The sequence below is a fragment of the Microcaecilia unicolor genome, chromosome 6 (genome assembly GCF_901765095.1).
Source record: "Microcaecilia unicolor chromosome 6, aMicUni1.1, whole genome shotgun sequence".
Classification (NCBI taxonomy): Eukaryota; Metazoa; Chordata; class Amphibia; order Gymnophiona; family Siphonopidae; genus Microcaecilia; species Microcaecilia unicolor.
This window is the reverse complement of record NC_044036.1, coordinates 341694407-341715745: the sequence shown is the minus strand read 5'-3', so window position 1 is coordinate 341715745 and position 21339 is coordinate 341694407. Positions and strand designations below refer to the sequence as shown.

The 21339-nt window shown below is 46.3% G+C and overlaps 1 protein-coding gene across 2 annotated transcripts in view; it reads left to right on the top strand.

Annotated features, from left to right (window-relative positions):
• RPTOR (regulatory associated protein of MTOR complex 1) overlaps positions 1 to 21339 on the top strand; it is a 466323-nt gene that overhangs the window by 182977 nt on the left and 262007 nt on the right. The gene's annotated exons all lie outside the window — the stretch shown is intronic.

The window sequence follows — 21339 nt, the reverse complement described above, 5'->3', positions numbered from 1 at the left end:
CCTTTGGTGGGGAAGACCTTACTGAAGCTCAAGCAAGACCGTGGCACCATGATTCTGATAGCGCCCTTTTGGCCCCGTCAGATCTGGTTCCCTCTTCTTCTGGAGTTGTCCTCAGAAGAACCGTGGAGATTGGAGTGTTTTCCGACTCTCATTTCGCAGAACGACGGAGCGTTGCTGCACCCCAACCTTCAATCCCTGGCTCTCACGGCCTGGATGTTGAGGGCGTAGACTTCGCTGCGTTGGGTCTGTCTGAGGGTGTCTCCCGGGTCTTGCTTGCCTCTAGGAAGGATTCCACTAAAAAGAGTTACTTTTTCAAGTGGAGGAGGTTTGTCGTTTGGTGTGAGAGCAAGGCCCTAGAACCTCGCTCTTGCCCTGCACAGAACCTGCTTGAATACCTTCTGCACTTATCAGAGTCTGGCCTCAAGACCAACTCAGTAAGGACTCACCTTAGTGCGATTAGTGCTTACCATTATCGTGTGGAAGGTAAAGCCATCTCTGGAGAGCCTTTAGTCGTTCGATTCATGAGAGGCTTGCTTTTGTCAAAGCCCCCTATCAAGCCTCCTACTGTGTCATGGGATCTCAACGTCGTCCTCACCCAGCTGATGAAACCTCCTTTTGAGCCACTGAATACCTGCCATCTGAAGTACTTGACCTGGAAGGTCATTTTCTTGGTGGCAGTTACTTCAGCTCGTAGGGTCAGTGAGCTTCAAGCCCTAGTAGCTCATGCTCCATATACCAAATTTCATCACAACAGAGTAGTGCTCCGCACCCACCCAAAGTTCCTGCCGAAGGTGGTGTCGGAGTTCCATCTTAACCAGTCAATTGTCTTGCCAACATTCTTCCCCAGGCCGCATACCCGCCCTGCTGAACGTCAGTTGCACACATTGGACTGCAAGAGAGCATTGGCCTTCTATCTGGAGCGGACGCAGCCCAACAGACAGTCCGCCCAATTGTTTATTTCTTTCGACCCTAACAGGCTAGGGGTCGCTGTCGGGAAACGCACCATCTCCAATTGGCTAGCAGATTGCATTTCCTTCACTTACGCCCAGGCTGGGCTGACTCTTGAGGGTCATGTCACGGCTCATAGTGTCAGAGCCATGGCAGCGTCGGTGGCCCACTTGAAGTCAGCCACTATTGAAGAGATCTGCAAGGCTGCGACGTGGTCATCTGTCCACACATTCACATCTCATTACTGCCTCCAGCAGGATACCCGACGCGACAGTCGGTTCGGGCAGTCGGTGCTGCAGAATCTGTTTGGGGTGTAAATCCAACTCCACCCTCCAGGACCCGAATTTATTCTGGTCAGGCTGCACTCTCAGTTAGTTGTTCTTCGTAGGTCAATTTCTGTTGTACCCTCGCCGTTGCGAGGTTCAATTGACCTGGGTTCTTGTTTTGAGTGAGCCTGAGAGCTAGGGATACCCCAGTCGTGAGAACAAGCAGCCTGCTTGTCCTCGGAGAAAGTGTATGATACATACCTGTAGCAGTTGTTCTCCGAGGACAGCAGGCTGATTGTTCTCACCTACCCTCCCTCCTCCCCTTTGGAGTTGTGTGTTTCATCTTTTTGCTAGTCATTCAACTGGCGGGAGCGGTCGCGCACGGGCGGGAAGACGGCCGCGCATGCGCGGTGGGCGTGCCCTGCGTGCCGACCGTCCCGCGAAGCTTCTTTCCGGTTGGTGGGGGCTGCCGCGGACGTCACCCAGTCGTGAGAACAATCAGCCTGCTGTCCTCGGAGAACAACTGCTACAGGTATGTATCATACCCTTTGTCTGAGGAAGAGCTTAGGGAATGAGCAAATTGTTTAGGTAGGCTGGAGCATGAAGGAAGCAGCATTTACAGACTAACGTAAGAATCTTAAAACAAATGCGGGCAGAGATGGGAAGCCAGTATTCAAGATGAAGAAGGGGAGTGGCATGGTCAAAATGGTGTGCGCGGTGCGGAAGGTTAACAGCAGTAGACTGAATTAACTGGAGGCGTTTGAAGACAAAGAGGGAGGCCAGCATAAAGGGAATTACAGTGTCAATATGAGTGAGCGATAATCAGAGCCAACACCAGAGAACGAATGATTTGAGGAGACAAATGAATGAACGGACACACAAAAAAGGAGGAATGGACCACAGAGTCAATCTGGGCTTTGAAAGTGAGTCTAGAATCAAAGATAACAGCTAACGTTTTGACAGAATTGTGAAAGCAAAGTTGCTGGGTGCCAAGGAGGGGGAGCAGGTAATCTTCCCCCCTTACCTTTTCACCTACTATTTTTGAGAACCAAAGCAGCCTTTTTTCCCTCTTATTTTATTTACTTTTTTATCAAAAAGGTTTGTTGCCCTTAAAACAGCTTCTTTGTTTTGCCTACTGCCCTTCCACTTCCTCCAGATCTTTCCATCCAGCCAACAACTCTGTGAGATATTCCCCCATATTTCATTATATTTATTGATTTTTCTGTATCATTTTCCTGATGAAAGATAATTCAAAATGGTTTAGACTTAAAAACATTAAAAGATCCAAGTAGGAAATGTCCATAGTCTGCTATTGAGACAGACATGGGAAGCAGCTTCTTACCCTGGGATTTGTAGTATGGTGTGTTGCCATGATTTGGGTTTCTACCAGGTACTTGTAACCTGGCTTGGCCACTCTTTGGAAAACAGGATCCTGGGCTAGATGGACCATTGGTCTGACCCCATTATGGCTACTCTTAATGTTCTTATGTTCAGAACTCAAGAATGAATTAAGATAACATAAGACAATACAAGTATAGCATTTATAGTCAGAACTATTAGAATGAAGGGGAAATAGGCCTTTAGTTTCTTTCTGACACCAAAAGATTGGATTCCAATCTTAGTTCAATAGGTAACTTATTTAATAATTATGGGACTGAAAGTATAAATGCTTTAGATCTCCAATTCACTTTCTATATGTGTCCCGAGTCCTACAACGTTTACAAATTCCCTTCAAGGTCCTTAAAAGTCAATTAGGAATATATAACAGAATGTTATCTTTCAAGTAATGTGGTTTGTGATTATGAAAAACCTAAATCAAAATTCAAAATTAACAATTTAAATCGGGCCCCTCTTCTTTAGGGGAGGCTAATGTAATTTGTTTATAACGGTCTTGCACTTTTCCCAATGTTTTCTATTCAGCACTGCATTCTCTAGTATCTGTAACTTAATTATATACATAGCATGAAGATCTATATATTAAACATCGCAGTAATCCAGAAGACTTAATAAAAAATGTAAAACACAGTCAACTGTGGCTTTTCCTCTAAAAATGGCTTTAATTACCTAATAAACTTTAATTTAAAATATGACTTTTTTTCAACACTGTAACAATTGGATCCTTCCAAACACTATCCCCCCTGAAACTCTCTCAGCTTGAACCCAGGGGGCAACCTGTTCTGATAGTAAAATACATACATCAGTCTGTGAAACATTACCGATGGCTAGGTTTGTGGTTTAAATTAACTACTAAATTTACCTTCAACCAAGCACACATCTAGTTAATTTCATTTTAATCAATAGAAATAAAATAAAACATGGAAAAGAAAATAAGATGATACCTTTTTTATTGGACATAACTTAATACATTTCTTGATTTGCTTTCGAAGGTTGCCCTTCTTCGTCTGATCAGAAATAAGCAAATGTTGGTAGATGACAGTATATATACCGTATTTTTCGGACTATAAGACGCACCGGACCATAAGACGCACCTAGGTTTTAGAGGAGGGAAATAGGAAAAAAAAAATTTTCCTCTTTCCCTCCTCTAAAACCTAGGTGCTCCGGTGAATCTCGGCGGCCATTTTGAATATCGCCAAGACCATCAGAAAGCATTGAGAAGCACGGAGAGCAGCGCGATGGGCAGGAAAGAGGGGGCTCTTTCCTGCACCGACGTCACTAGACCACCAGGGAACATGGAATCCTGTAAGTACGGAACGGAGGTCCAAAAACGCTACCTTCGGACTATAAGACGCACCCCCCATTTTCCTCCCAAATTTTGGGGGAAAAAAGTGCGTCTTATAGTCCGAAAAATACGGTAAGTGAAACATCAAAGCATTTCAGTGGCAGTCTAACAGGATGGGGGTGGATAGGTGAGAGACAGGGAGATATGCATGGAGACAGGAGGGTGACAAAGCAGTACATTTTTATGGTTTATAATGGGCTAGAAAACCCAGATCTTTAAGTCCTGTCTAGTGGGTGTCAAAATATTTAATCATTCTGACTTCAAAGGTCTTACGTTCCTGTATTGTTTTAAAGTTACCTTTCAGGATTCTTACTATGAAATCACTGGTACAGTGTTCTGGTTTTGTAAAGTGCCGCCCCATAGGTGTAACATCTTGGCTGGCACTGGCATTTTTCATATGATGTCTCTGTAAATTAAATCTTGTCTTTAGCATCTGGCTTGTTTCTCCAATATAGCACCCTTCGTCACATTTTTTACACTGAATGATGTATACCGCATTGGAAGATGAGCATGTAAAGGATTCCTTTATGTTGAATATTTTTCCTGCTGTTGGTAGCAATAACTATTTATCATCTGTTCTCACTAACTCACCTACTGATTGCAAATAAGCATTACATTTTAAGGTGACAGGGATGATCCCTGGGGTATTCCCCACTTCCACCTAAACATTTGGGGCTTTTGCCCTTTATACCAAACCTTAAAAGACCTGATTACTCAGAAAAAGAAACTATCCAGTTAAGTGCTACCTTGACAGTTTTTTTTTCTTTTGAAGTCTAGAACCTTTACTTACAAATAAGCCGTCTCCATGCGTGTCTTAATATTGAGCCATACCCTCTGGTGATCACTCTCTATAACATCAGAAACATTCTCTGCATTCAAAGCATTAGGTCCAGTATGGGGTCCCATCTTGCCTGTGATCTGTTACCAACTGCTGGAGCAGCTCTTTCTATAGAGAATTCAGAATCTCCCTACTTTGAGACAACCCTGCAACAGGGATGGTTCCAATCAATAGTACTTCCCCTTTCATAGTTGTATTGGGAATGTCTTCCATTAAATCTCTGTCCATTTAATGAAGAAGGTATTTTTAAAGTTGAGTCAACTAAAGACAATCCGGCCTTTATATATTGTCACCGCTTGATTACTGCAACTCTGTGTATGTTGGCCTTCCTGAAAAAGCAACTGAATAGATTGCACCTACTTCAGAGTACGGCTGCAAAAATGATTTTCCGATGTAGTAAATATGATAGTTACCCTGCTGCTGGTGGACTTGCATTGACGGCCAGTAAATGCCAGGATTATTTCTAAAGTTTCCTGTCTGTTTTTTAAATCACTTCATGGTTTAGCTTCAGTTATTTTATGATTTACTCTGTCGTTCTGTAGGTGCATTCACTGACAGGTAATCACTCAGCAATTACTCCAGACTCGTATTACTAGAGGTATGATTGCACCTAAATTGGTCCTGACAGTCCAAACTATGCTGTCCCCAAATAATGCCAATGTGACATAGTAACATAGTAGATGACGGCAGAAAAAGACCTGTACAGTCCATCCAGTCTGCCCAACAAGATAAACTCATATGTGCTACTATTGTAGATTGGGAACTGGTTAAAAGATAGAAAACAGTAGGGTTAAATGGCCAATTTTCTCAGTGGAGAAAGGTGAATAGTGGAGTGCCGCAAGGATCTGTACTAATGCTTTTACCATTTACAAATGAACATTGTTATACTGCCAAACAATGTAGGGATATCAAGATGGTTTACAAAAGGTAAAAGATTACGATACTAAAGACACAAACATAAAAAAGAGCAATACAACATTGCAGGGAGGGAAAAGTATAGCACGGCATAGTTAAACCTCTTATAACTGAATACTATCCAGTACATAAATAACTGAACACAAAAGGATAAAAGATGGGAAAAAATGTAGGAAAGTGTCTTTGGTAAGCAAAGGAGATCATTGGAGATAACCATAAATTAATAAATGACTCAAAGGCCTAATAAAAAGCTAAGTCTTTAGCGCAGACTTTAGTCCGAGAGGTAAGAGATCTCAATTATGATCCAAATCGAGGTAGCACACAACAAAAGGCTGTCTCACGTGATATGACGAGATGCACATGAGCAACAGTAGGGATGACCAGACGGTGGGTCCCAGAGGATCTGAGTGAAGAGGCTAGGCAAGGTGGCATCATATAATAAGCATTGTGAATCAGCAGTAATATAACATATTCTGAAACTAACCACGAGCCAGGGCTTTTCAAAGAAAACTGGAGAGACATGATCATATTTTTTAGCGTTATATAGGATCTTCCCTGCCGTATTTGGGATGAGCTGTAGCTGGTGAATTTGGTAGGATGGAAGAACCATTCAATCAGTGTCTCCTGTTGTATTAGATCTAAATGGTTCATTAACTTGTAAGCCACATTGAACTAATTGTATATTGGAAAACTGTGTTGTTTTTATGGCCTTCCGTAGTGCATTCCATAGTTGTGTGCAGATGTAGGAGAAACTGGTTGCGTATGTGGATTTATATTTTAGCCCTTTACAGTTGGGGTAATGGAGATTGAGGAATGAGCGTGCTGATCTTTTTGCGTTCCTAATAGGCAAGTCTATAAGGTCTGACATATAGGCCGGGGCTTCCCCGTGAACGATTTTGTGGACCAGGGTGCAAACTTTAAACGTAATTCGTTCTTTTAATGGGAGCCAGTGCAGTTTTTCTCTTAGGGGCTTGACGCTTTTGTATTTCGCTTTCCCAAATATGAGTCTGGCTGCTGTGTTTTGGGCGGTTTGAAGCTTCTTAATGATTTGTTCTTTGCATCTGGCGTAAATGGCATTGCAGTAATCTAGATGGCTTAGTACCATTGATTGTACTAGGCTGCGGAATATTTCCCTTGGGAAGACATGTTTGATCCTTTTAAGTTTCCACATTGAGTAGAACATTTTCTTTGCTCTTTTACTTGACTTATTTACTTATTTGATTTCCCTTCCAACCCTATATCCAACACTATAATTGATTTAACTGATGAGTGGGTCTATATAGCAAGATTTGGACAATGGAGTGGGTGGAGGTTGGGATGAGCAGAGAGAGAACTAGCACCTCAGAAGTGCTGGGACTTCAGAGATTATTATTAGCTTGCCTCCCTTTTAAGATAGAGGTTAAAAAGAAAGCCCTTGATCAAGCAAGCAAGCTTCTTAAAATAAGACCAAAAAACATGTCCCCTTCTATTAAAGCTACAGAAAATAACCCAACAGCTAACCCAGCAATATAAAATTACAGTAACAAAAAAACCCTTTTTAAAATAGGGCTTTTGATTTCCAAAAGCCAGAAAAAATTCTCTGTTTGCAGCATTCTCTCAGGAAGGCAGAAATATAAGCAGAAGCCATCACGGCTTCTACACTTGTTAGGCCTGTGGAAACTCTAAACAGAGCAGTTGTATTTTACCACTCCACATATAAAATAACCATAGCCCCCTCCTCCTGGCCTGCTCCAAATCCCCCTCCTGGTGTGTGTATACATAAGTTTTATTTCCCCGAGTATTTAAAAAGTGTCTTTCTTAGCCAGTCTTCTCTTTTGGAATAGAAGGGAGTCGAGTGTTGCTGTTCTGGTCCTTATTAGAACTACAATCAGATGTCATCCCTGCATGGTCAGTATTCTCAAGGAAGAAGGGTGGATAGTGGGGTTCACCAGCTGCAGGGGTCTGTGCTGGGACTGCTGCTTTTTAACATATTCATAAATGATCTAGAGATGGGAATAACTAGAAAGGTCATTAAATTTGCTGATGACACAAAATTATTCAAAGTTGTTAAATCTCAAAAGGATTATTAAAAATTGCAAGAGGACCTTATGAGACTAGGCGACTGGGCATCCAAATGGCAGATGACATTTAATGTGAGCAAGTGCAAAGTGATGCATGTGGGAAAGAAGAACCCAAACTATAGCTAAATGATGCAAGGTTTCACATTAGGAGTCACCGCCCAAGAAAAGGATCTAGGTGTCATTGTTGATATGTTGAAATCTTATGCTAAATGTTCAGTGGTGGCTAAGAAAGCAAATAGAATGTTAGGAATTATTAGGAAAGGAATAGAAAAAACTGAGAATGTTATAATGCCTTTGTATCGCTCCATAGTGCGACCTCATCTCAAATACTGTGTGCAGTTCTGGTCACCACATCTCAAAAAAGATATAGTGGAATTATTAACAAAAATGGAAAAAAGAGTGAATGACGGCCAGGGTGGTTAAAAGGTGAGGCGAGAGAGGGTATCGGAGCCAAAAGAACATCCTTCAATAAAAGGGAAAAGGATCTGAATGAAGAAAATAAGAAGCAAAATAAGCACTGTTAAGTCAGATGAAAAGCACTGATAAAGAAGGCTAAAAGAGAATATGAAGAAAAAGTTGCTGCGGAGATGAAAACTCATAGTAACACTTTTTTCAGGTATATCAGAAGCAGGAAGCCTGTGAGGGAATCTGTGGACTATTAGATCAGGAAGGGGTAGAGGGAGCTCTCAGGGTGGGCAAGGCCATAGCGGAAAGATTGAATGAATTTATTTATTTACTTGTAGCATTTATACCCCGCTCTTTCCGGCTCAATAGGTTCAGTGCGGCTTACAATAAATGGGAACAATGTGTAACAGAGATAACACAATGTATGGATACATCAATTTACAGAGATAACAAGTTGTAAAGAGAATGAGAAGATGAAGGGAAATGGGGGATATTTGCTTCGGTCTTTACGGAAGAAGGTGTAAATGATCTACCTGTACAGGAAATGGTTTTCAGGAGTGACAATGCGGAAGAACTGAAGAAATCTTGGTGGAAGATGTACTGAGCCAAATTGACAAGCTAAAGAGTGATAAATCACCTGGACCAGATGGTATACACCCCAGGGTATTGAAAGTACTCAATCATGATATTGCCGATCTGCTGCTAGTGATCTGTAACCTGTCGTTAAAGTCGTCTGTAGTACCCGAGGACTAGAGGGTGGCCAATGTGACACCAATTTTTGAAAAAGGTTCTGGGGTGATCTAGCAAATTACAGACTGGTAAGCCTGACTTCAATACCAGGGAAAATAGTGGAAACCATTATAAAGAATAAAATTACGTACACATAGACAAACATGGTTTAATGGGACAGAGTCAGCATGGGTTTAGCCAAGGGAAGTCTTGCCGCACCAATTTGCATCATTTCTTTGAAGGCATAAATAAACATGTGGATAATGATGAGCCAGTTGATGTACTCTATCTAGATTTTCCAAAAGCTTTTGACAAGCGTACCTCATGAAAGACTCCGGAGAAAATGAAAAAGTCATGGGATAGAAAGCAATGTCCTTCTGTGGGTTAGGAAATGGTTATTGGACAGAAAAGAGAAGGTAGGGTCAAATAGCCATTTTTCTCAATTGAGGAGGGTGAATAATGGAGTGCTGCAGGGATCTGTACTGGGACCGGTGCTATTTAACATATTTATAAATGATCTGGAAATTGGAACGAGGAGTGAGGTGATTAAATTTGCAGATGACACAAAACTATTCAAAATTGTCAAAATGCATGTGGATTGTGAGGAATTGCAGGAAGACCTTAGGAAATTGGAAGACTGGGCATCCAAATGGCAGATGAAATTTAATGTAGACAAATGCAAAGTGATGCACATTGGGAAGAATAATCTGAATCATAGTTATCTAACGCTAGGGTCCACTTTAGGAGTCAGCACTCAAGAAAAAGACCTAGGTGTCATTGTAGACAATATACTGAAATCTTCTGCCTAGTGTGCGAAGGTGGCCAAAAAAGCAAACAGGATGCTAGGAATTATTAGGAGAGGGATGCAAAATAAGACTAAAAATATTATAATGCTTCTGTATTGCTGATGGTGTAACCTCACCTTGAGTATTTACTTCAATTCTGGTCACCTTATCTCAAAAAAAGATATAGTGTAATTAGAAAAGGTTCAAAGAAGAGCGACCAAAATGATAGAGGGGAAGGAACTGCTGCTATATGAGGAAAGGCTAAAGCGGTTAGGGCTCTTCAGCTTGGAAAAGAGACGGATGAGGGGGGATAAAATTGAGGTCTACAAAATCCTGAGTGGAGTGGAACGGGTGTGTAGGTAAATTGTTTTTTCTCTCATTCAAAAAGTACAAAGACCTTGGGACACTCAATGAAATTGCATGGAAATACTTTTAAAACAAATAGGAGGAAATATTTTCTACTCAGATTAGTTAAGCTCTGGAACTCGTTGCCAGAGGTTGTGGTTAATATACCTGGGTTTAAAAAAGGTTTGGACAAGTTCCTGGAGGAAAAGTCCATAGTCTGTATTTGAGATGAACATGGGGGAAGCCACTGGTTGCCTGGGATTGGTAGCATGGAATGTTGTTAGTCCACATTTTAAGGTATTCTACTATAATAAAACGCAGCCTCAACGTTCTGAGGACACTGACGTCACTGAAGTCACTCACACACCGGTTCATGGTTTCATGGTGGTGAAGCCACACAACATCTTCATGCCCCGCCCTCGCGTCACACGTGATGACGTCGAGGGCGCAACACGAAAACAAGGCTAATTAACGCACGGGGAGCAGTAGGGAAACACGCAGAGCGTGTTTCCCTACTCCTCCCCTTCCAAAAAATCCCAGCCGCCCAGGACGTCCACATCAACCCGGCCCCTTTCCCCACATAGCCCCGCCCCTTAGAAGTTACCGCCCCGCCCACGGTACCACACTCACCCTCTGCAACGTCCCTCCCCCTCTGTCACCTCCCCTCCCCTCCCCTTCCCTTACGCCTGTCTCCCTGGTGGTCTAGAGGTACCTGTTCGGTGGGGGCAGGAAAGAAAAAGCCCCGTCTTTCCTGGCCGTAGCGGTGGTGGTAGCATCCTTGCTACATCGTGTGGGAGTCCGGCTCTCGGCGTTTCAAAATGGCCGCCGAGAGTTGAAGTCTCGCGATGCAGCTTGAACTCTTGGCGGCCATTTTGAAACGCTGAGAGACGGACTCCCACACAATGTAGCAAGGATGCTACCACCACCGCTACGGCCAGGAAAGAGGGGGCTCTTTCTTTCCTGCCCCCACCGAACAGGTACCTCTAGACCACCAGGGAGACATGCGTAAGGGGAGGGGAAGGGAGTCCCCTGCCCGCTAGCGCCCGTTTCATCGCTGCCAGAAACGGGCCATTTTTGCTAGTCAAATATAATACCTTTTTTATTGGACTAACTAAATACATTTTTGATTAGCTTTTGAAAGTAATACCACCTTCGGGTCAGAAGAGAGGGTTGCTTTCAAAAGGGAAAAGGGGCAGGATTTGATATGCTTGTGGTTACAGTCAAAGTGGTTTACATATATACAAGTACTTATTTGGCTAGTCAAAAGTATATGAAGTTAATCATATAATGTATATTCTCCGAGGACAAGCAGGCTGCTTGTTCTCACTGATGGGTGACGTCCACGGCAGCCCCTCCAATCGGAAACTTCACTAGCAAAGTCCTTTGCTAGCCCTCGCGCGCCCGCGCGCACCGCGCATGCACGGCCGTCTTCCCGCCCGAAACCGGCTCGAGCCGGCCAGTCTTCTTTTGTCCGCACTCGGTACGGTCGTGTTTTCGCCGTGTCGAGCCCCGGAAAGTCGACCTCGCGCGTCCAATTTGTTTGAACGTGTTTTTTTCCTTCGGGAAAGCTTTGTCACTAGTCGGGAAGTGCTCCGGAAACCCCCCGCCGGGTTTCGTGTAAATCCTCCCCGTACTTCCAGCTTTTTTGCCCCGGTAAGTTTTCTTTCGTCGTCGGGGTAGGCCTCTTTTCGGCCTCGGTCGAGATTTTTTCTCCCTCTAAATTTGGTGCTTCAAATTTCGCCATTTCGGCTTTTGATTTCGCCGGCGTGATTTTTCCGCCCATGACATCGAAGCCTTCCAGCGGCTTCAAGAAGTGCACCCAGTGCGCCCGGGTTATCTCGCTCACTGATCGACACTCGTCGTGTCTTCAGTGTCTGGGGGCCGAGCACCGCCCTCAGAACTGCAGTCTGTGTTCCCTGCTTCAAAGGCGGACTCAGGTAGCGAGACTAGCCCAGTGGAACGTGTTGTTCTCGGGCTCTTCGTCGGCATCGGCACCGGGATCTTCGAGTGCATCGACGTCGTCAGCGTCCAGACCATCTTCCTCGGCCGCCCCTGCATCGAGTGCATCGAGGCATCGGGCCTCTGCATCGGCGCCGAGACATCGGATAGCTGCATCGACGTCGGTGGTACCAGGACCTCGTCTGCTGATGTCGTCGGACGGTGGTGCATCGGGTGGAGTGCAGGTGAGGGCTGTCCATTCCCCTGCTGGTGGCGGTGAGCCCTCGGGTGGGTCTCCGCCTACCCTGAGGGCTCCTGCGGTACAGCCCCCCCGAGATCGACCTTCTTCAGTCTCGGCCCCGAGGAAGCGACGGATGGATTCGACGTCCTCCTCGTCGGTGCCGGGGAGCTCCGGTGACATGCTTCGGAAGAAATCGAAGAAGCATCGACACCGGTCTCCTCCCCGTGTCGGCACCGAGAGCTCTGGGTCGCCGAGGGATTCGGCACCCAGCAGGCATCGGCACCGAGAGGACCGCTCACCCTCTGTTCAGGAGGTGTCGATGCGCTCCGCTCTGGACAGCCCGGAACAGCCTCCACGCCCGGAACAGGTACTGACGTCGACGCCTGCATCGACCTCTCAGCCTTTCTCTGCAGCCGCTCTAAACGAGAGCCTCCGGGCCGTTCTCCCAGAGATTCTGGGAGAGCTGTTGCGCCCTACCCCTCCGGTACCGGCGGTGCTTGCGCCACCGGTACCGTCGAGCGTGGCGCCGGCTGGCCCATCGCCCAGGTTGAGGTCCCCGACGTCGGTACCGCGTGCGGTACCGACCGCGGCCACCTCCCAGGAAGGCTCCCCGACTACGTCGGCGGAGGCAGCTTCGCCGATGCGGGCGAGGGAGTCTACCTCTCGACGCCCCCATCGTGGACGGGGTTCCACGGAGTCGAGCAGGGCGAGGTTGCAGACACAGGTCCGTGAACTTGTGTCTGACACCGAGGGTGAGGCCTCGTGGGAGGAAGAGGAAGATCCCAGATATTTCTCTGACGAGGAGTCTGAGGGTCTTCCGTCTGATCCCACTCCCTCTCCTGAGAGACAGCTTTCTCCTCCCGAGAGTCTGTCTTTTGCCTCCTTTGTCCGGGAGATGTCTACGGCCATCCCCTTCCCGGTGGTTGTGGAGGACGAGCCCAGGGCTGAAATGTTTGAGCTCCTGGACTATCCTTCTCCACCTAAGGAAGCGTCCACTGTTCCCTTGCACCATGTCCTGAAGAAGACATTGCTTGCGAACTGGACCAAGCCATTAACTAATCCCCACATTCCCAAGAAGATCGAGTCCCAGTACCGGATCCATGGGGACCCAGAGCTGATGCGCACTCAGTTGCCTCATGACTCTGGAGTTGTGGATTTGGCCCTAAAGAAGGCTAAGAGTTCTAGGGAACATGCTTCGGCGCCCCCGGGCAAGGACGCTAGAACCTTAGACTCCTTTGGGAGGAAGGCCTACCATTCCTCTATGCTCGTGTCCAAGATCCAGTCTTACCAGCTCTACACGAGCATACACATGCGGAATAATGTGCGGCAGTTGGCGGGCTTGGTTGATGCTCTTCCCCCTGAGCAAGCCAAGCCTTTTCAGGAGGTGGTCAGGCAGCTGAAGGCGTGCAGAAAATTCCTGGCCAGAGGAGTTTATGACACTTTTGATGTTGCGTCCAGGGCCGCTGCTCAAGGTGTGGTGATGCGCAGGCTCTCATGGCTGCGTGCCGCCGACCTGGAGAATAGAATCCAGCAGCGGATTACGGACTTGCCTTGCCGTGCGGATAACATTTTTGGCGAAAAAGTCGAGCAGGTGGTAGAGTCTCTCCACCAGCGGGACACCGCATTCGACAAGTTCGCCCGCCGGCAGCCTTCAGCTTCTACCTCTACAGGTAGACGATTTTTCGGGGGAAGGAAGACTGTTCCCTATACTTCTGGCAAGCGTAGGTACAATCCTCCTTCCCGACAGCCTGCGGCCCAGGCTAAGCCCCAGCGCGCTCGCTCTCGTCAGCAGCGTGCGAATCAGCAAGGCCCCGCGGCTCCCCAGCAAAAGCAAGGGGCGAGCTTTTGACTGGCTCCAGCAGAGCATAGCCGACATCCAAGTGTCAGTGCCGGGCGACCTGCCTGTCGGAGGGAGGTTGAAAGCTTTTCACCAAAGGTGGCCTCTCATAACCTCCGATCAGTGGGTTCTCCAAATAGTCCGGCAAGGATACACCCTCAATTTGGCCTCTCAACCTCCAAATTGTCCACCGGGAGCTCAGTCCTACAGCTTCCAGCACAAGCAGGTACTTGCAGAGGAACTCTCCGCCCTTCTCAGCGCCAATGCGGTCGAGCCCGTGCCATCCGGGCAAGAAGGGCTGGGGTTCTATTCCAGGTACTTCCTTGTGGAAAAGAAAACAGGGGGGATGCGTCCCATCCTAGACCTAAGGGCCCTGAACAAATACCTCGTAAAAGAAAAGTTCAGGATGCTTTCCCTGGGCACCCTTCTCCCCATGATTCAGCAAAACGATTGGCTATGCTCTCTGGACTTGAAGGATGCCTACACACACATCCCGATACTGCCAGCTCACAGACAGTATCTGCGATTTCAGCTGGGCGCACGCCACTTCCAGTACTGTGTGCTACCCTTTGGGCTCGCCTCTGCGCCCAGGGTGTTCACAAAGTGCCTAGCTGTGGTAGCAGCGGCGCTTCGCAGGCTGGGAGTGCACGTGTTCCCATATCTCGACGATTGGCTGGTGAAGAACACATCCGAGGCAGGAGCCCTGCAGTCCATGCAGATGACTATTCGCCTCCTGGAGCTACTGGGGTTTGTGATAAATTACCCAAAGTCCCATCTTCTCCCAGTGCAGAAACTCGAATTCATCGGAGCCCTGCTGGATTCTCGGACGGCTCGCGCCTATCTCCCAGAGGCGAGGGCCAACAACTTGTTGTCCCTCGTCTCGCGGGTGCGAGCGTCCCAGCAGATCACAGCTCGGCAGATGTTGAGATTGCTGGGCCACATGGCTTCCACAGTTCATGTGACTCCCATGGCCCGCCTTCACATGAGATCTGCTCAATGGACCCTAGCCTCCCAGTGGTATCAGGCCGCCGGGGGTCTAGAGGACGTGATCCACCTGTCCACGAGTTTTCTCGAATCCCTGTATTGGTGGACGATTTGCTCCAATTTGACTCTGGGACGTCCCTTCCAAATTCCTCAGCCTCAAAAAGTGCTGACCACGGATGCGTCTCTCCTGGGATGGGGAGCTCATGTCGATGGGCTTCACACCCAAGGAAGGTGGTCCCTCCAAGAAAGCGATCTACAGATCAATCTTCTGGAGTTGCGAGCGATCTGGAACGCTCTGAAGGCTTTCAGAGATCGGCTGTCCCATCAAATTATCCAAATTCAGACAGACAATCAGGTTGCCATGTACTATGTCAACAAGCAGGGGGGCACCGGATCTCGCCCCCTGTGTCAGGAAGCCGTCAGCATGTGGCTCTGGGCTCGCCGTCAAGGCATGGTGCTCCAAGCCACATATCTGGCAGGCGTAAACAACAGTCTGGCCGACAGGTTGAGCAGGATTATGCAACCTCACGAGTGGTCGCTCAATTCCCGTGTGGTGCGACAGATCTTCCAGGCGTGGGGCACCCCCCTGGTGGATCTCTTCGCATCTCAAGTGAACCACAAGGTCCCTCAGTTCTGTTCCAGGCTTCAGGCCCACGGCAGACTGGCGTCGGATGCCTTCCTCCTGGATTGGGGGGAAGGTCTGCTGTATGCTTATCCTCCCATTCCTCTGGTGGGGAAGACTTTGTTGAAACTCAAGCAAGACCGAGGCACCATGATTCTGATTGCTCCCTTTTGGCCGCGTCAGATCTGGTTCCCTCTTCTTCTGGAGTTATCCTCCGAAGAACCGTGGAGATTGGAGTGTTTTCCGACCCTCATCACGCAGGACGAAGGGGCTCTTCTGCATCCCAACCTCCAGTCCCTGGCTCTCACGGCCTGGATGTTGAGGGCGTAGACTTTGCCTCTTTGGGTCTGCCAGAGGGTGTCTCCCGCATCTTGCTTGCTTCCAGGAAAGACTCCACTAAGAGAAGTTACTTCTTTCATTGGAGGAGGTTTGCCGTCTGGTGTGACAGCAAGGCCCTAGATCCTCGCTCTTGTCCTACACAGACCCTGCTTGAATACCTTCTCCACTTGTCTGAGTCTGGTCTGAAGACCAACTCCGTAAGGGTTCACCTTAGTGCAATCAGTGCATACCATTACCAAGTGGAAGGTAAGCCGATCTCAGGACAGCCTTTAGTTGTTCGCTTCATGAGAGGTTTGCTTTTGTCAAAGCCCCCTGTCAAGCCTCCTACAGTGTCATGGGATCTCAATGTCGTTCTCACCCAGCTGATGAAACCTCCTTTCGAGCCACTGAATTCCTGCCATCCGAAGTACTTGACCTGGAAGGTCATTTTCTTGGTGGCAGTTACCTCGGCTCGTAGAGTCAGTGAGCTTCAGGCCCTGGTAGCCCAGGCCCCTTACACCAAATTTCATCACAACAGAGTAGTCCTCCGCACTCACCCTAAGTTTCTGCCAAAGGTTGTGTCGGAGTTCCATCTGAACCAGTCAATTGTCTTGCCAACATTCTTTCCCCGTCCTCATTCCTGCCCTGCTGAACGTCAGCTGCACACATTGGACTGCAAGAGAGCATTGGCCTTCTATCTGGAGCGGACACAGCCCCACAGACAGTCCGCCCAATTGTTTGTTTCTTTTGATCCCAACAAGAGGGGAGTGGCTGTAGGGAAACGCACCATATCCAATTGGCTAGCAGATTGCATTTCCTTCACTTACGCCCAGGCTGGGCTGGCTCTTGAGGGTCATGTCACGGCTCATAATGTTAGAGCCATGGCAGCGTCGGTAGCCCACTTGAAGTCAGCCACCATGGAGGAAATTTGCAAAGCTGCGACGTGGTCATCTGTCCACACATTCACATCTCATTACTGCCTGCAGCAGGATACCCGACGTGACAGTCGGTTCGGGCAGTCAGTTCTTCAGAACCTGTTTGGGCTTTAGGATCCAACTCCACCCCCCGAGGGCCCTGTTTGTTCTGTTCCAGGCTACACTCTCAGTTAGTTGGTAAATTTTTTAGGTCAATCTCAGTTATGTCCTCGCCGTTGCGAGGCCCAATTGACCAATGTTGTTGTTTTGAGTGAGCCTGGGGGCTAGGGATACCCCATCAGTGAGAACAAGCAGCCTGCTTGTCCTCGGAGAAAGCGAATGCTACATACCTGTAGAAGGTATTCTCCGAGGACAGCAGGCTGATTGTTCTCACAAACCCGCCCGCCTCCCCTTTGGAGTTGTGTCTTCCCTTGAAGTGTATTGTCTTGCTACATACTGGACTGGCCGGCTCGAGCCGGTTTCGGGCGGGAAGACGGCCGCGCATGCGCGGTGCGCGCGGGCGCGCGAGGGCTAGCAAAGGACTTTGCTAGTGAAGTTTCCGATTGGAGGGGCTGCCGTGGACGTCACCCATCAGTGAGAACAATCAGCCTGCTGTCCTCGGAGAATACCTTCTACAGGTATGTAGCATTCGCTTTCTCATCTTTTTTTTTGTTTTGTTTTATTTCTGCTTATTACTTTGGTCAAATGTTATATGTAGGAGAGTGATGCCTATCAGTAGCATATAAAACCTTTGATGTGCAGCGTGTGGAGCTCGGTCTGTTTGATTTCCATAATAAGACATGGTAAACAGTATTGATTCTTGGATACGACTTCCTTGAAATGCAGTGTGTGGCTGAAAGAAATCTGATTTTGCTCTTCTGATTCAAGAGTTGATGTAGTTGTAGCACATCTAATGGCTGCTACTGAAATACACAGATCCCAGAGGGATCTGCTGGGCAAGCTCTTGAAGTAATACCGTATAGCTCAAAACGGGATCTCGCTGGGATTCCTTAAGGTCAATTGACGCATTGATTCATTCAGCTGATTTTTAACTGCTAACTTACACCGCAAGGGCTACCCCGGGTTCCTCCGCAGCAGCACTTGTGTAGACAGATTGCAAATTTACAGTGAATCTCATTTGAATTTCACATATTTCCTCATTACTGCTTCTTCCATGTGACCATATACATTGCTTGCTCATTACTGCAGTACCTTTGCATCAAGTTTGTGGGGGGAGAGGTTAGTGATTTGAGTCTTGAGTTGTGGAGCAAGCACGTTGCATGAATAGCTGAAAGCTTAGAAAATGCATCTTTCAGACATAATGGTTTCGCTCGCTCCTTATTTTAGGAATGTGTAGTCTGCCCACTGTCTGCAGTTGTAGTGGGATATACACAACATATATACAGACAAATACATTTTATACTGTAAATGTCAAATGAAACAAAATGTCTTAGCTTCATCCACAAATCAATCGAATCACGATGAGACCTTAACTCGTGTGCTAACACATTTCATAAGCTTAAAGCTACAAGTCTAAAAGGTCTCGTTCAGATAACGATGAATTCTGCAGACATGATCCGACTGGACGATCAGATGTACATTGCTGTTAATGAGACCCTAAAGAAACAGATGACAAAATTACGTTTACTCTTAAATATCGCAGTCAGTGCTGTAAATCTAATACAGTACTGAGCAGGAGGCAGCTGCAAACAAGGTGTAATAGAATCAAGTTTTGAGCTGGTTCGTCTGTGTTGCCACATTTTATACCAACGGTAATGTTTTAAGGGATGACACTGGTAACCCAGCATAAATTGCATTACAGTATCCAGACATGGAAATACCTGAAGCACTGTCTGAAAATTGAACATAAAGTGGAGTAACCTAGTGGTTAGAACAGAAGGCTGACAGCCGGGGAAGCCTGGCCCAAATCCCAGTTCAACTGCTTGTAATCTTGACTTTATGCTGACATATGAAGAAGGCTGTACCGGAGGCAGTGGGGATGGTCATTTGTTTTCTAGTATGATTCCCAAAGATGTAACATCGTTTTTATCAGGAACCACTATCTCATTTAATATGATTGTACTTGGGGAGGAGGGGCGAGCGTACAAGATTTCTCTTGAGCTACTATTAACCTGCAGCCCATGGCTAGATAACTTTCATAATTGCTCGACAACAATCTGAGAATGGATGTAAATTGCACACCATCTGAAATAACAACGGAGCCATATTGATATCAGCATACACACAATAGGAACGTCACACAATTGTTTACTTTGCTAAATTCCACTGTTCAACTGGGTTTTATGAAATAATTTCCCAGAGGTTTACTGTTAAGTAGATTTTTTTTTAACTCTACCTCTGTTTCTACTTCCGCAGAACATTTTTATATCCTTTATGTAAAAATTACATACAACTAGGTCATTTTGTTCTAGTTGTTTGAGCAAAATCTTCTGCAGCGTGACTCATGGCATATAAGTTATACCAATTGGCAACTGCTAAACAATACTTTCTGCTAGTTTTCTTGAGTGACATAAGCAGATGAGGTTTTCTGCGGTCCAACTCCAACCCCCTTCTACATTTGCCAAAGAAGATAGAGAAGTTAAAGCATACAAGGGATATACAACATGACAGTATTAGATATTGAATCAATATATTCTGCGATTTGCATAGTTTATAATGGATCTCACAAGTGTGTGAATCTACCCTGTGATCCACCCACTGTATGTAGATTAAGGGTTGGGAGGATGCCTCTGCCCATCATCACCCACTGGCAATAATTCTGCTAAATAATGGAAAGAAAAATTCCAAGCTTGTGGACAATCTCTGCTCCTGACATCAGAGCTGGAGTTGGTTTGGGGGTGCCTTGTATGACTGTTTTGTCTTATAGGCTTCTTTGCTTAATATAGATTTAATGAAAGTGCCTGTACAATTGGCAGTAGTTTATAATTTATTCAAAAATTCGAGCCTGCACTAGCTGCCGGGGTAGAACCTTTGCGGTTTGCATGATTACAATTATAAAGCATTAAGGAAGGAATACCAAAGTATGATAGGACAGATACTCGTACTAAAATGTTATGGGAGGGGAGATGGGAAAAGAAGAGTGGGATAGAAATCCTTGCTGGAGGACACTCATGACCCAGTCTTGCCGAAAGTTTGTTGGAAGAGGCATTATGATGAGCAGAGTTAATTGATCAGCCCTTGCTCACCGGATTTGCTCCTTTTCTCAGCTGTGAATAAAACATGGGTAAAATTATGGATACCACTACATTGCCTGCTTCTCTTTTACTCACACTGAGGCCAAGTAATGTGACAAAATGTGTTTGACTTATGTGCATGTTTTGAGTGTGACAGGCGCAGACGTTCACATCAGCACTAGAGCTGGTGTAAACATCTGTGCCAGTATTTTCCAAGTACATGTGTGAATTATAGTATATAACTCTGCACACATTCTTACACGCTTAGCCCACGCTCTGCCCAACCTCCACCCTTGTGCACCATCATTTCAAAGCACATCATTTGCACTAGCCAGTTTTGTGAGAGGTCATCTATGCTCATATGTTGGCACATCTGCGTGGGTGCATGCTTTATCACCTAAAGTATGTGACTCCCCCCCCCCCCCTTGAGAATTAATAGAAATACTACCCTGCGTCAAAAGCACATGTCCTGATTGCACAGTACACAGTACTTACCAAGAGCCTATGGACACGTTCTTTGGATACTTCCCATTGTTATTAGTGGAGACATCAAGAGTGAGCAAAAGAGTGTTTACAATACTGAGTGAATTTTATCTTATGCACGTAGGATGTTATGGAAAATCTGGCTGTTTTGCAGTCCTCAAAAATTGCAGTTTGACGTTTCTGGTATATAGGGTGTTGAATGAATTATACCACGACACCATTCTCTGCCTTGATAAAGTTAATTTGAATATATGTTGGAAGAAGTCAATCTCTAATGCGCAGTCATGGTTGGTTTTCATCACCATACTTGGAAAATAGCCTGCACTTTTGGCACCTTATTCCATTATATGGTTCACTGCTACATATCCATATTCCAAATATATTTTCTTTTCATCTCCCTACCTCCACAATTCTTTACATACTGAATTTATTCTTCCAGTAGACTAATTGCAGAGTTGTCCACTTTTGAAGCATTTAAACCTTCAAGACTGTGTAGGTCCTGCTCTCCGGATATTACTGTGAGTGCGCAGACCTATTCAAGCAGTGATTAAATTTCTACAGTCCATTTGCCTCCTTAACTGTGCAGTGATTTCAGATCTTGCAAGTGGGCTGGTAGGAAGAGGAATTGGTCTGCAGCTTCGTAGGGCTTTTACTTAACAGCAGGATGCGCCAGGCCTTGTGAGAAACAAAAATCTAACTCCAGCCTGAGGTCAATGCCAATAAAAACCGGCAATTCTGTAGGCATCTCTTATGGAGTAATTGATGGGCTCTAAAATT